This window comes from Somniosus microcephalus, chromosome 12 (assembly GCF_052327205.1).
Source record: "Somniosus microcephalus isolate GS21.2 chromosome 12, FLI_Smic_1.0, whole genome shotgun sequence".
In the NCBI taxonomy this organism is placed as follows: domain Eukaryota; kingdom Metazoa; phylum Chordata; class Chondrichthyes; order Squaliformes; family Somniosidae; genus Somniosus; species Somniosus microcephalus.
This window is the reverse complement of record NC_140998.1, coordinates 65,981,049-65,996,360: the sequence shown is the minus strand read 5'-3', so window position 1 is coordinate 65,996,360 and position 15,312 is coordinate 65,981,049. Positions and strand designations below refer to the sequence as shown.

Below are 15,312 nucleotides of genomic sequence, written 5' to 3'. Positions count from 1 at the left end.
ACATCTCCAGACTGTGTTTGGCATTTCCACAATCTCCTATCTTGTGGAATAAATACTCAGAATGATGAATATCAACGGAATTTTAAAGTAATAAAAATGTTTACTGTAAGTTACGGGCAGTTTTGTCCCAGTTACAGCTTTTTCATGAAGTCTGTTCTCATGCAAACGGGAGGAAGATTAGAATTTGGAGAGATACAGATTTTCTATGATGGATTTTTGGAAAGAAGTACAAAATTGCAGTTTATTATAGTCATTGTTTATGTATCAAAAATGCTTATCAGCTCTGCTGGCTTTGCTATTGATTTTTGAGATTGTTGTTGATACTGATTGTATATTGGCATAAAGGGGGACAGTATGAAACATAGCAGTGACAAAGGGACAGCACTGGATTTAAGGGAATTTGTTGGAAGCTTTAGTCATCTGATCCGATTAGGATCAGCTGTTTCTCTATTGCATCTGGTTACAGGGTCATAGTTGCTGTTCTGGGGAGGCCAGAAAAAGTCTCTGAAAGCTCCCCAGGAAGTCTGTTATTTTGGCTGGAGAAGATCTTCCCTGCTGTATCAGACTCGGTTAAGTTAAATCGAAAGCTAAATCTGCTGCCGCTCAAAGTTGTTCCTTATTGGAGAGGTTAGTTTTTAATTCATTTTTTAAAAAAGAATTATGGGACAAAGGTGATATAACATTATATTACTATCATGTAATTGTGTACATTTTTATTTAAACAAGGCAAGATATATTACAAGATATCACAGGTTAGATATTCATAGGAATCTAGAAGTTTTGAATTTTTCAATTGACCTAACCTCAACAGCTTTTTGGGGGGCGGGGGTGGTGGGAGAGTTCCAAATTTCTACTGCTCTTCGTGTGGAAAAAGTGCTCCCTGATTTTGCTCTTGACTGGCCTAGGTTTAATCTTAAGATTATGTCCCCTTGTTCTTGATTTCCCTACCAGAGGAAACAGTTTTTCTGTAACTACCCTATCAAATCCTTTTAACATTTGAAATACCTCGATCAGATCACCCCTCAATCTACGACACTCAAGGAAACACAAGCCAAGTTTATGCAACCTGTCCTCATCATTTAGCCCTCTAAGCCCCGGTATCATTCTGGTGGATCTGCACTGCACCCCCTCCAAGGCCAACATATCCTTGCTGAGGTGCGCGCCCAAAACTGAACACAATATTCAAGATGGGGTCCGACTAGGACTCTATACAACTGAAGGATAATTTCCTCCCCTTTGTATTCCAGCCCTCTTGAGATAAAAGGCCAACATACCATTTGCCTTTTTGATTGCTTTTTGTACCTGTCTGCTAGCTTTTTAATGATTTGTGTACTTGGATTCCCAAATCCCTTTGCTCCTTTACAGTTCCTATTTTCTCACCATTAAAAAAATACTCCAATTTATGTCTCTTGGGTTCAAAGTGGATGACCTCACACCTGTCCACATTGAACTCTATTTGCCATAGTTTTGCCCACTTACTCAATCTGTTTATGTCCCTTTGCAACTTCCTGCTCCCATCTGCACTATTTACTGTCCCTCCTAACTTCGCTATTCCTTCATCCAAGTCATTAATATGGTGAAAAGTTGAGGCCCCAGAACAGATCCCTGGGGAACACCACTTGTCACAGCTCACCAATCAGAGTGCGTACTCTTTATCCCCACCCTCTGTCTCCTACCTCCCAAACAATTTCCAATCCAAGTCAAAAGGGTCCCTCCAATTCCATGTGCTCTCATTTTTGTTGTATGGACGTATTTTGAGGCAAGACCCAAAAAATCTGAGGATTCGGGACACAAAGTGGATACAATCTATTTGTTTCACATTAACACAGTCACCTTCAAAAGCTACTAAAACCTTATTGAATGTGTTAGATCCATGATTCTGGGGATATGCTGTTATTCAATAATCACACGGATGCTGTAAATTAACAATAAACAGGTCTTTACTGGAGGAGGGTAGTCTCAAGACTGGGGGTACAGAGGCATGCGCAAAGCTTATATACAGGTGTGGTCACTGCCGGTACTACAGTATACAGGAGCTGTAAAAGTAGTTCTGACTTAAAGGCACATACACTACAATTCCTCCCCTTTTAGATTAGTAATACCACTAATATTCAAATAACAACTAACACTTTAACATGTACATTAAACAACAATAGTCCATTTATAGATTCAGTCTTTGGGGCGGCTTCCTGACCCTTTCGGGATAGCGCCTTTCCGGAGGTTCTTGTTCTTGGTGCAGAGGCGATTCTGACCCCTTTTCATCGGGTAGTTCATCGGGTTCCACTGCTACTGGTTCTGAGGTAGATGCTACCGGTATGTCGGGTTCATCCCCAGGTACTCGAGACATGGGGTTGACACGCTCCTGTGACGCTAAGATCTGATCGACGTGGCGTCTCACAATGTTCTCCCCGACATCCACTGTGTACATAAATGGCCCCTGCCTTGTGCATATCGTTCCGGGTTGCCATTTCTCTGTTCGATAGTCACGGGTCAAGACTGGTTGCCCTACATTGAAGCTCCTTGTCGGCTTCTCATTGATGTGCTGGAATTGTTTGTCCTCAACATTTCTTCGCACATTTGGTCTGAGCAAGTCCAGACGAGATCTCAACCTTCGGTTAAAGAACATCATGGCCGGGGTCTGGTTGGTAACTGCATGTGTCGCGTTTCGGTAGGCTAATAAGAAATTGTCCATCTTATGCTGTAGTGGAATTTCATCGTCGCACATGGCCTTTATCGCCTTCTTAAAGGTTTGTACGAACCTCTCAGCCAATCCATTTGTGGCTGGATGATACGGGGCGGATGTGTAATGCATTACCCCATTCCTTCTCATAAATTTTTGAAACTCGTCGGACACAAACTGTGGTCCATTATCAGAGCAAATCTGCTCTGGCAAACCGTTTCTGGCAAATATGGTCCTTAGGATTGCAATCGTTTTCTCTGTAGTGGTTGAAGACATTTTTATCACCTCAGGCCACTTTGAATGAGCATCCACTGCTATTAAGAACATTGAGTCTATGAATGGACCAGCGAAATCAATATGCACCTGTTGCCATGGAGAGGAGGGCCACGCCCATGGGTGTAGAGGGGCATGTGGTGGTGCATTTTGGACCTTCTGGCATCCTAAGCAGCTCTTAGTTAGGTCTGCGATTTGTTGATCGATTCCCGGCCACCACACATAAGCCCTAGCAAGGCTTTTCATTTTCACTCCCCCCAGATGACCTTCATGTAGCTCATTTAGCACTCTCTCCCTTAACTTGGGTGGAATCACTACTCTGGATTCACACATCACTGTCCCCTGGCATACTGACAGCTGTTCTCTTCTGGATGAGAATGCTGGCAACAGTGAGTCGCCATGTGTTGACCATCCCCTCACCGTCAAATCATATACCCATGACAGCGTCGGATCATTGCGGGTCTCCTTCTCTATATCCGCGTTTGTTACTGGCAATCGTTCAATTATTGACGAATAAAATATCTCGATAGGGTCCACTGCTGGTGCTTCCTCCACAGTAGGCAGTGGCAGGCGCGATAGCACATCAGCGTTCCCATGCTGTTTCGTGCCTTTATATTCTATTTCATATTGATTCGCCCCTAGAAACAGGGACCATCTTTGTAACCGCTGTGCAGTCATCACTGGAACGCCCTTCTTAGGATTAAAGATGGAGACAAGCGGTTGGTGGTCAGTCAGCAAGGTGAACTTCTGCCCATGCAGATAGTGGTTGAATTTTTTTACTCCCCATACTAGGCCGAGGGCCTCCCTGTCAATCTGGGCGTAGTTGCGCTCGGCTGAGGTTAGTGACCGAGACGCAAAGGCTACTGGCCTCTCCAACCCGTCTGGGAATTTGTGCGACAGCACCGCTCCAATACCATAGTGTGATGCATCACATGCCAAACGAATTGGTAGTGCTGGGTTGAAATGGGCCAACACCTCTTTTGATGTGATCAATTCTTTACACTTCTGGAAAGCTCATCTACGTTCGTCATCCCACTTTCATGGTACCCCTGTTTGCAGCAGTAGGGTGTTCAGTGGGTGTAATACCGTGGACAAATTTGGTAAGAACTTGTGGTAGTAGTTTACCAGCCCGAGGAACGACCTCAGTTGTGACACATTTTCCGGTGCTGGAGCCTGGACTACTGCCTCAATCTTGTCTGGGGACTTATGTAACCCCTCTTCATCGATGACGTGGCCACAATACGAGATCTGTTTCTGGAAAAACTCGCACTTGTGGCGATTAGCTCGTAGCCCATACTCCTTTAATCTGGTGAGCACCTTCTCCAAGTTGGCGAGGTGATCATTGTCATTTTCGCCCGTGACCAAGATGTCGTCCAAATAACACTGGGTCCCTGGAATCCCTTGCAGGACCTGCTCCATCGCCCTTTGCCAGATAGCCGGAGCCGAGGCTACTCCGAACACCAGCCGGTTGTATTGATAGAGACCTTTATGAGTATTAATCGTAAGGTATTGTTTCGAAGCTTCTTCTACCTCCATTTGCAAGTACACCTGGGCTAGATCAATTTTGGTGAAGCGTTTACCTCCAGATAGCGAGGCAAAAATATCCTCAATTCGTGGAAGCGGATATTGTACCGTGTGAAGGACTGGGTTCACTGTCACCTTAAAATCCCCACGGATGCGGACCTTCTTTGGTTCCCCAGGCGTATTACTCAATGATCTCTTCATTACAGGAACGATGGGTGTAGCCCACTCGCTCCAGTCCACCTTGGACAGTACTCCTGAATGTTCCAACCCTTCCAGCTCTGCTTCAACAGCTGGTCTGATCGCATAAGGCACTGGTCTGGCCTTAAGAAACTTTGGGCTTGCATTTTCCTCTATTTTAATCATTGCTGTTATGCCTTTTAGTGTTCCTAGTCCCTCCTGGAACACTTCTTTTGCGTCAGTTAGCATTTTTGACAGTCGTCCAGGTGTGACGTCATCATCCTTTTTGGCCTCAACCTTCAGTGCCTGTATGGAATGCCAATCTAATTGTATCTTCCGGATCCATTCACGTCCTAGCAGTGGTGGTCCTCCATCTGGCAATACATATATATCCATTTTAGGTATTTCCTGGCCTTTATATATCACTTTCACCCTTATTTTTCCTTTGGGGTAGACTTTTTGCCCCGTATACGTCTTCAAGACAATCTCTGTAGCTTTCAAGGATATATGTGAAAATAGCTGCTTGTAGTCCCTTTGATTTATGACTGTTAGGGCTGATCCTGTGTCCAATTCCATTTTCACTTGGACTCCGTCTATCTTGATTGTAACCCAGATAGTCTGGTGATCCTCCATTTTGGTTACCTTATGTAGTTTCAGACAACCCAGCTCCTTGCTTCCGGAGTCTGTGTCACTTTTCTGTTCGTCTGAACCACCGTCCATCACCTGGTGTACCTTTTTGTACTTCTCCTGTGGCGATTTCTTACTGTTGGTTTTCTTCCCAGACCTGCAGACTCTTGATATGTGTCCTGCTTTCCCACATTGTCTGCACACTTGGTGCTTGAACCAACAATCTTTCTGGTCATGTGTTGTTCTGCTGCAGCGATAGCACTTCCCTGTTCCATAGGTCATTTCATTGGTGCCATATTCTTGCGGTCTCCGTTGTACCTCTGCAGCGCCCCTTGCGGCTGCTTCATGTGATACTGCCATACTGAAAGCTTGGTCCAGCGTAAGATCCTTTTCTGATAGAAGCCGTTTCTGGGTTCCTTCACTTTGTAGCCCACACACAAACTTGTCCCTTAACGTATCTGCTAGTCCCGCTCCAAACTGGCAGTGTTTCGATAGCTTGCGCAGTTCCGTTAGACGAAAGCAATGCTGAGTACCTTTGGGTTGGTTCCTTTTATGGAACTTAAATCGTTCTGCTATCAGCAGCGGTGTGGGGTTTAAGTGGTCCTGTAGGATTTCTACTATGCTTTCGAAATTCTTGTTCACCGGCTTCTCTGGGGTTATTCGATTTCGCAGTAACCCATAAGTTTTTGCACCCATGGAATTTAACAAAACCAGTGTTTTATTAGCATCTGGCACTTCATTCGCCCTGCAGTACACCTCAATACGTTCCACATATGTCGCCCAATCTTCGACTTCATTGTCGAACGTAGAGATACTGCCACTCTTCGGCATCGCTGGGTGTGAATTAACTGTCAAAAATGGCATCTCCCGCACTTCCCCTTCTTCTCCGCTGGCACAAAATGGCATCTCCCGCGCTTTCCTTCCTTCCCGCGCTCGCCCTTCTTCTCCGCTGTGGCTTCTAAAAATGGCGTCTCCCGCGCTTTTCCTTCTTCTCCGTGGCTCAATGGCATCTCCCGCGCTCTCCCTTCTTCTCCCACAGACCCTGTTCAGCCCGTGAGCCCTGACTGTGCTCTGCACGTTCTGCTTTTTTTTTTTTTTCGACGCCGCTCGGTCTTTACCCTCTCTCTCTCCGGTTTGTTTTCTTTTTCTCGACGCCACTCGGTGTTCAACCCCCGGCTGCGCCCTGCGCGCTTCACCCTCTGTCTTACCCCGTCGACGCTGCTCGGCTTTCTCTCCGCCGTCGGTCGGCTCCAGCCGCCGCTGCTCGGGAAGGGTCTGCGCTGGACCTGTCGTCAGTCTCTTGCTGATCGTCATGGCTGGGGAACCAAGCCCGGCTCTCCACAGCCTCCCCTGCGATGTTCACTCTCTGCCTGACGACTGGGCGGTTGCTCGTGGTCGACGCCCGTGTTCCTGGCCTCGACTTTTTTTTGTTGCAGGTAGATTCGAATCGACACTTGTCGCCACTGTTAGATCCGTGATTCTGGTGATATGCTGTTATTCAATAATCACACGGATGCTGTAAATTAACAGCGGAGGAGGGTAGTCTCAAGACTGGGGGTACAGAGGCATGCGCAAAGCTTATATACAGGTGTGGTCACTGCCGGTACTACAGTATACAGGAGCTGTAAAAGTAGTTCTGACTTAAAGGCACATACACTACAGAATGCCTTCTGGAAGTCCATATTAATAACATCCATAGACAGTCACTCTATTCCTAATGACATATTGTAATAGATTCCCCACAACTGACATTAAACTGACAGGCCTGTAGTTAATTGGTTTCTCTCTCCTGCTCTTCTTAGATAATGGAGTGACATTAACAAATTTCCAATCTAACAGCACAATTCCTGAATCAATAGAACTTTGAAAGATTATGACTAATGCTTCTGCAATTTCCTCAGCTAGTTTATTTAATACCCTGTGGTGGAAACCATCAGGTCCTGGAGATTTATTTATCCTAAGGCCCATTATTTTCTTCATAACCATTTTTTTACTTACATTAAATCCAATAAGTTTCTCCCCTTAATTTATTTTTAGTTTCCTTTCTATCACTGGTATTTTATCCTCTTCCTCTACTGTGAAAACAGATACAATTACTCATTTAATAAATCTGCCATTACCTTATTGTGTATTACAGTATCACCTGCATTTATCTTTAATGGGCCCACATCTCCTTTAGCCACTCCCTTAATATATTTATTAAACCTTTTACTATTAGCCTTTATATTACTTGAAAGTTTTCTTTTGTATCCCCTTTTTGCAGCTCTTAATATTTTCTTGGTGTCCCTTTGTTGCTTTCTATATTTCTCGCAGTCTGCTGGATTACCACTGTTCTTGGCATTTGTGTAAGTCAATTCCTTTAGCTTTATACTGTGTCTTACCTCATATGTTGACCATGGTTGTTTGACTGTACAAATGGAACTTTTGTCCTTTAGGGGTATGCACTGGTCTTGTACTGTTCTAAATACTTCTTTGAAAACGTCCCACTGTTTGCCTATAGGTTTACCTGTTAACGACTCAGCCTAGTTTAATGTGTTCAACTTATGTCAGCAACATACCCAATCACACTAGCAGAGCCCTGGAGCACCTAGGGACATTAACAATGGCAAAGTGTATGATTGCCTGGCAAAACTAACTACTTTGTGAGAGAGAAAGTACGTCTCCAAAGGCCCATCAGTCAAGCCAGAACACAATGTTGCTTTACTTCATGCAGTAAAAGTTTTGTTGATCGTATCTACCATAATCAGCTTATAGGTATCAGTTTTTAAAGTCAGTAATACATGTGAATAAAATCCACAGTAAATATTGCTCATTTGCTCTTTACTTTCTAGCATCTGCAACAGTGTTTTTCCAGTTTCAGTGTACTTTTAGCCTCAGTCACAATCAGAAAATGCCTTTCTTGTCTCCACCAGATCTACCTTCATCTGTTTCATCTGCATTAAAACACATTGATAAAATCAAAGCCATCTCAGAGGACAGTGATGAGGCACAGTTCAGCAAAAATTCTCTGCCAAAGGGAAATTCTCAACATTCATTGAGCAGTTGTCACTCAGCAGCAAACTGTGAATTCTTCTTCTGGGTGTTGGGAAGACCTGTGCCCTGTTGCTGATCCTCCACTTGGTTCTCTAGGCGGGAATATAAAAAGGGTCTTCAACAGAAAACCACGCTAGTAACCCAAGGCAGATGCTGGCACTTCTACACCGCCAACATCCTAGAGTGTTGCAGAGGATTGTATTAACTTGCTCCAGCAGGCTATTGCCAATGTAAGTGCCAGTGACCATTCTGATAACTGTTAATGTTAAGCATGGTTACAATGCAGAACACTGTGTCCGCACTGTATGTTGGATCTCTATTAAGTCTGGTCACTACACTGCTGTCAAACCAGCAACCCGCCTCCATGTTGATCTGGGATGTTTGCCATTGAGAATTCTCTTAAGTCCTCACGAGGATTATGGGGTAAGCAAACACTTCTGTGACTCAGCTGGCTCTCAGTCAGCTCTTTATCCAATCTCACTTCATGGAGGATGCCTTGATCGACAGATCCTTCCAAAGCTCCACATCTAGCAGTTTGTAAATCTGCAAATAAAAATGAGTAACTAAATTCTAGTAGAAAAGTAATTCATTTAGATCATGCAAGCATATCATAAACATTGATATGGTGGTACTGTTTACTCCTGACTTTATCTTTTGTCTGTATTGTTTGAATGGTGAGCAGAATTACTCTGAAATAAAAGACATTTATTTTTTTCACTTCTGTGTTTAATATTGTCTATTCCCATTCCATGTCAGTTTATATGTAAGTAAGAACCCTTTGGCATAGTTTCTGTTTTTCACCGGTGTGTAGCTATAACAAGTTCAGAACATTTGATCTAAGCAGCAATCTTTATCATGGGCATCCTACTGTTACAAACATATTCCTGTGTAATTATTTCTTCCAGTCACATTTCGTACTTGTCTCCTTATCCATTGGGTGCATTCAGAACAATAAACTAATATACAGTAATGTGATGCAGAGCAGGTTTGTTACATGTATCACACCACACATCACAGAATCACAGAATCACAGAAACCCCACAGTGCAGATAGAGGCCATTTCGGCCCATCGAGCCTGCACCGACACATATCCCACCCGATCCCCATAACCCCTACACCAACACATATCCCACCCTATCCCCGTAACCCCATGTATTTAATCCCCCTAACACTAAGGGTCAATTTTTTATCATAGCCAATCAACCTAACCCGCACATCTTTGGACTGTGGGAGGAAACCGGAGCACCCGGAGGAAACCCACGCAAACACGGGGAGAATGTGCAAACTCCACACAGTCACCCGAGGCCGGATTCAAACCCGGGTCTCTGGCGCTGTGAGGCAACAGTGCTAATCATCTGACGAAAGGTCATCGACCTGAAACGTTAACTCTGTTTCTCTCTCCACAGATACTGCCTGACCAGCTGAGTGTTTCCAGCATTTTCTGTTTTTATTTCAGATTTCCAGCATCCGCAGTATTTTGCTTTTGTATCAAAATCATCAGTATTAGTTCATAATAGAAACATAGAAGATAGGAGCAGGAGTAGGCCATTCGGCCCCTCGAGCCTGCTCCGCCATTCAATGCGATCACGGTTGATCATCCAAATTCAGTACCCGGTCCCTGCTTTCTCCCCGTACCCCTTGATCCCTTTAGCCTTAAGAAATATATCCAACTCCTTCTTGAATATATTTGTTAACGGCCCAGAAATTCAGGTCGGGGGCTTCCCGCGGGTGCAAGCCCCCGACCTGCACTTACCTTGCGCACCGGCAGTTGAGCTGTAGGGCCCCGTGGAATTCCGCTCCGGGGCCTGGCCCAGCTGCCGGCGCGCTGTGCTTGCGTATCCCAGGGGCGTAGTTAGTGCGATGCGTCCCCTGGGATCACGTGAGCCATGGGCAGCCAATCGGAGGAGGGAAAAGCCCATTCATAAGATTGACAGGAAGACCTGTCTAAACTTATGAATACTACTGGCCTCAAAATAGCATTAAACCTTCAAATAATTTTTTTTTTAAATCACACTTTTTCAATAAACTACAAATTACATTAAATAACTATTTTAAACAATAATTTAAATTTTTGAAAAAATAATTTTATAAAAAAACGGGGCTAAAAATAAACTTACCTTGCTTTAAAATATTTAAAAATAATAAACCTGTGGAAAAAAGTTTTAATTTTAATTAATTGACCACTTACCTTGTAAAAAGCAGGCCTTATGCCTGCTTTTTAAATGTGTAAATCCTACAGGCTTAACCTCGCGTGAAAACCTGCAAAAAAAACCTAAGTTCAAAGCGCACACGCAGCCTCCCCTGCGCGCGCTTTCGACCTCTGAACCCCTTCGTTCAGAGGATTGGAAGTGCCGGTTTCCCGCGCATGCGCAGTGCATGCAGGAAACCCGCACTTCCATTCGGCCTACGGGTGAGTACCCCGTGCATACTCACCCGTGGAGAGCCGAATTTCTGGGCCAATGTATTGGCCTCTACTGCCTTCTGTGGCAGAGAATTCCACAGGTTCACCACTCTCTGGGTGAAGAAATTCCTCCTCATTTCTGTCCTAAATGGCCTACCCCTTATCCTTAGACTGTGACCCCTGGTTCTGGACTCCCCGACCATCGGGAACATCCTTCCTGCATCTAGTCTGTCCAGTCCTGTCAGAATTTTATAAGTTTCAATGAGATCCCCTCTCATTCTTCTAAACTCCAGCGAGTACAAGCCCAATTGACCCAATCTCTCCTCATACGTGTAGGGTTTTGCAAGAATTTCGAAAAGCTCTACAGCCCCAAAGATTATATTTTTGATTAAAGAAAACCTGGGTAGAATATACCTTTAAAAATCCAGGGCATCAAAATGGCCGTCATACCTCGTGGCAGAAGAAAAGGGCAGCCTGTGTGTATGTGGAAAGGAAAATCAAAGATGGCTGACAAAGGATTAAAAAAAAAACCCAGCCTCTGAAGTAATGAGGTATTCAAACTGTCAATCAAAGAACTCTGTTTACACGAACAAAGCTACAATGTTGACTCAAAAGATTAAGTACTTGAGACTGTCAATCAATTGCGGTTGGGCGTGACCGCAGGACAATTGGATTTGTTTACACTAACATCCAAGGGCTGTTTACTCAGCACTTAAGGAAACAGACATGTTTTTTTCAAACTGAGACAGCTTTATTCAAACCAGTCAATGAATGGGGATACATTCAAAAACCCATCACAATGAATGGGGACAGATCGATTCCCTTTTGTATAGCCCAGATGCATCCGGATTTGGGCGCGAAGATTTCGGCTCCAAATGGGGTATAAAGATAGCTTCTCAGGAAGCCATTGCTCTCTCTCTCTGCCACCTCGCCTCCATGCTCTGCCTACAGAAGAACAGCTCAACAAGCCCGCCCAAAGAAGTGGAATACCAGCAGTTACTTTTAAATACTGGGGTATCTCTACTTCGGGGCGGTGAAGACTACAGACCGCAGGGGCACGGAGCAGGCATTCTCTGGTGAGCATAGATTCTCTGGCCCATCACAAGGCAACCTAGATAGGTATTAGGGGTGGGAATTAAGGGGAATTTTTGTTAAATTGTAATTTTAGTCAATTTTCCCTCGTTGTGTCCGTTTTCTCCTCCCCTATTAAGTAAAAGAGTGCTGCACTAGATAAAAGTGCTGTATTAAATAAAAGAGTGCTGTACTAAGCAAAGGTGCTGTAGTAAGCAAAGTGTACTGTATTAAAAGTGTGCTGCACTAGATAAAAGTGCTGTATTAAGTAAAAGAGTGTTGTACTAAGCAAAAGAGTGCTGTAGTAGACTAAAGCATACTGTACCAAGTAAAAGTGCTGTATTAAGCATAGGGGTGTTGTATTGATTATTTTCAATTTATTTCCTTTTATTTTCAATAAATACTGGTTTTCTTTGCACCCAACCACAAGTCTTGTTTTGTCTACATCGCTACTGAATAAGTCCGGCGGTCAGAACCAGAAAAGGGGAGCGATTCGAAACCGCACGGGGCTCTGGAGCAGCTCAGATACTTCTGACTAGCCAGAGACTATAACCCCAGCTATAACCTCATTTCTACATACGTCGTTCCTGCCATCCCAGGTATCAGCCTGGTGAATCTTCACTGAACTCCTTCCATGGCAAGAACATCCTTCCTCAGATAAGGCGGCCAAAACTGCACACAATACTCAAGATGTGGTCTCACCAAGGCCCTGTACAACTGCAGCAAGACATCCTTGTTCCTGTACTCAAATCCTCTAGCTATGAAGGCCAACATATCATTTGCCTTCTTAACTGCCTGCTACACCTGCATGCTTACCTTCAGCGGCTGGTGCACAAGGACACCCAGGTCTCGTTGCATTTCCCCTTCTCCCAATCTATTGCCATTCAGATAATAATCTGTCTTCCTGTTTTTGCCACCAAAGTGAATAACCTCACATTTATCCATGTTATATTGCATCTGTCATCCTTCTGCCCAACCACCCAACCTGTCCAAATCATCCTGTAGTTTCTCGGCATCCTCCTCACAGCATACATGCCCACCCAGCTTTGTGTCGTCTGCAAATTTGGAGATATTACATCTAGTTCCCTTGTCTAGATCATTAATATATATTGTGAATAGCTGGGGTCCAAGGACCGATCCCTGCGGTACCCCACTAGTCACTGCCTGCCACTCGGAAAAAGACACGTTTATTCCAACTCTTTGATTTCTGTCTGCCAACCAGTTCTCTATCCAAGTCAATACCTTGCCCCCAATCCCATGTGCCTTAACTTTACACGCTAATCTCTTATGCGGGACCTTATCGAAAGCCTTCTGAAAGTCCAAATACACCACATCCACTGGTTCTCCCTTATCTATTCTACCAGTTACATCCTCAAAAAATTCCAGTAGATTAGTCAAGCATGATTTACCTTTTGTAAATCCATGTTGACTTTGTCCGATCCTGTCACTGCTTTCCAAGTGCTCTGCTATTACATCTTTTATAATGGACTCTAGCATTTTCCCCACTACCGATGTCAGGCTTACCGGTCTGTAATTCCCCGTTTTCTCTCCACCACCTTTTTTGAATAGTGGGGTAACATTAGCTACCCTCCAATCCATGGGTACTGTTCCAGATTCCATTGAATGTTGGAAGCATTGCATCTACTATTTCTAGTGCCACTTCCTTAAGTACCCTAGGATGTAGATTATCAGGCCCTGGGGATTTATCGGCCTTCAATCCCATCAATTTCCCTAACACCATTTCCCTACAAATACTGATTTCTTTTAGTTCCTCCCTTTCATCAGACCCTATGTTCTCCGCCATCTCTGGGAGGTTATTTGTGTCCTCCTTTGTGAAGACAGAACCAAAATATGTATTCAATTGGTCAACCATTTCTTTGTTCCGCATTATAAATTCCCCTGATTCTGACTGCAAGGGACCTACGTTTGGCTTCACCAATCTTTTTTTCTTCACATATCTATAAAAGCTTTTACAGTCAGTTTTTATGTTCCCTGCAAGCTTACTCTCAAATTCTATTTTCCCTTTCTTAATTAATCCCTTTGTCCTCCTTTGTTGAATCCTATACTGTTCCCAATCCTCAGGTTTACTGCTTTTTCTGGCCAATTTATATGTCCTCTCCTTGGATCTTATGCTATCCCTAATTTCCCTTGTTAGCCATGGTTGAGTCACCTTTTTTGTTTTATTTTTATGCCAAACTGGGATGAACAAATTCTGTAGTTCACCCATGTGGTCTTTGAATATTTGCCATTGCCTATGCACCGTCAACCCTTTGAGTGACATTCCCCAATCAATCCTACCCAACTCGCGCCTCAGGCCATCGTAGTTTCCTTTATTTAAATTCGGGACCCTAGTCTCTGAGTCAACTACTTCATTCTCCATCTTAATGAAGAATTCGATCATATTATGATTGCTCCGACCCAAGGGGCCTCGTATAACAAGATTGCTAATTAATCCTTTCTCGTTACATAATACCCAGTCTAAGATGGCCTGATCTCTAGTTGGTTCCTCGACATATTGGTCCAGGAAACCATCCTGTATACACTCCAGGAATTCCTCCTCCACAGTATTGTTACTAATTTGGTTAGCCGAATCTATATGTAGATTAAAGTCACCCATGATGACTGTCTTCACATACATCAGTATGGAATTCAAACCAACAACTAGCTCCTTTAGCATAGCAAAACATCCCAAGGCACTTTACAAAGGTGTAATCAGACAAAAATAGACGCCGAGCCAAGAAAGGAGATATTAGGAGGGGCAACCAAAAGCATGGTCAAAGAGGTGGGTTTTAAGGAGTGCCTTAAATGATGAGAGGGAGCTAGTGAGGTGGAGGGGTTTAGGGAGGGTACTCCAGAGCATGGGGCTTAGACAACTGACAGCGAAGGGAGGGTGGTATGCATAAAAGTTTAGAGGCTGAAAAAGAGAGTTCTGTGGGGGGTGGGGAGGGGGGCAGGAGGAGGGGTTGGAGGGTGCCTTAGGGCTGAGGAAGGTTACAAAAATAAGGATGGGTGAGGTCATAAAGGTAGGGATGAGAATTTTTAATTGTCGGTGCTGGGGGACCAGGAGCCAACATAGGTCAGTGGGTAAAGGAGCGATACGTAAGCAGGGCTTGGTGTGGCATAGGATACAGGCAGCAGAGCTTGGATGAAATGAAGTTTACAGAGGGAGGGAGAATGGGAGGCCACCAGAGCAATGGAATAGTCAAGTTTGAAGATGACAAAGCCATGGATGAAGATTTCAGCAGCAGATGGGCTTAGTCAGGGGTGGAGCCATTCAATTTTATAGAGATAGAAATAGGCTGTCCTTCCGATGGAGAGGTTGTGTGAGAAGCTCAGCTTGGAGTTAAACAATCTGGTTCAGCCTGAGATAATGGCTAGGGAGGGGGATGGAATCGGTGCAGAGGGTATGGAGTTTGAGGTAGAGGCTGAAGATAATGTCCCCAGTCTTCCAAATGTTTAACTGGAGAAAATTGTGGCTCATTTAAGACTGGATATCAGACAAGGAGTGTGACAGCACAAAGGCAGT

The 15,312-nt window shown here is 44.2% G+C and overlaps 1 long non-coding RNA gene across 1 annotated transcript; it reads left to right on the top strand.

Annotated features, from left to right (window-relative positions):
• The first annotated feature begins 458 nt into the window (after positions 1–458).
• On the top strand, positions 459–9,603 carry LOC147109247 (uncharacterized). Its single transcript, XR_015080421.1, has 3 exons — positions 459–627; positions 7,595–7,626; positions 8,194–9,603. It is a non-coding gene; the product is annotated as an uncharacterized LOC147109247 (long non-coding RNA).
• Positions 9,604–15,312: the final 5,709 nt, after the last annotated feature.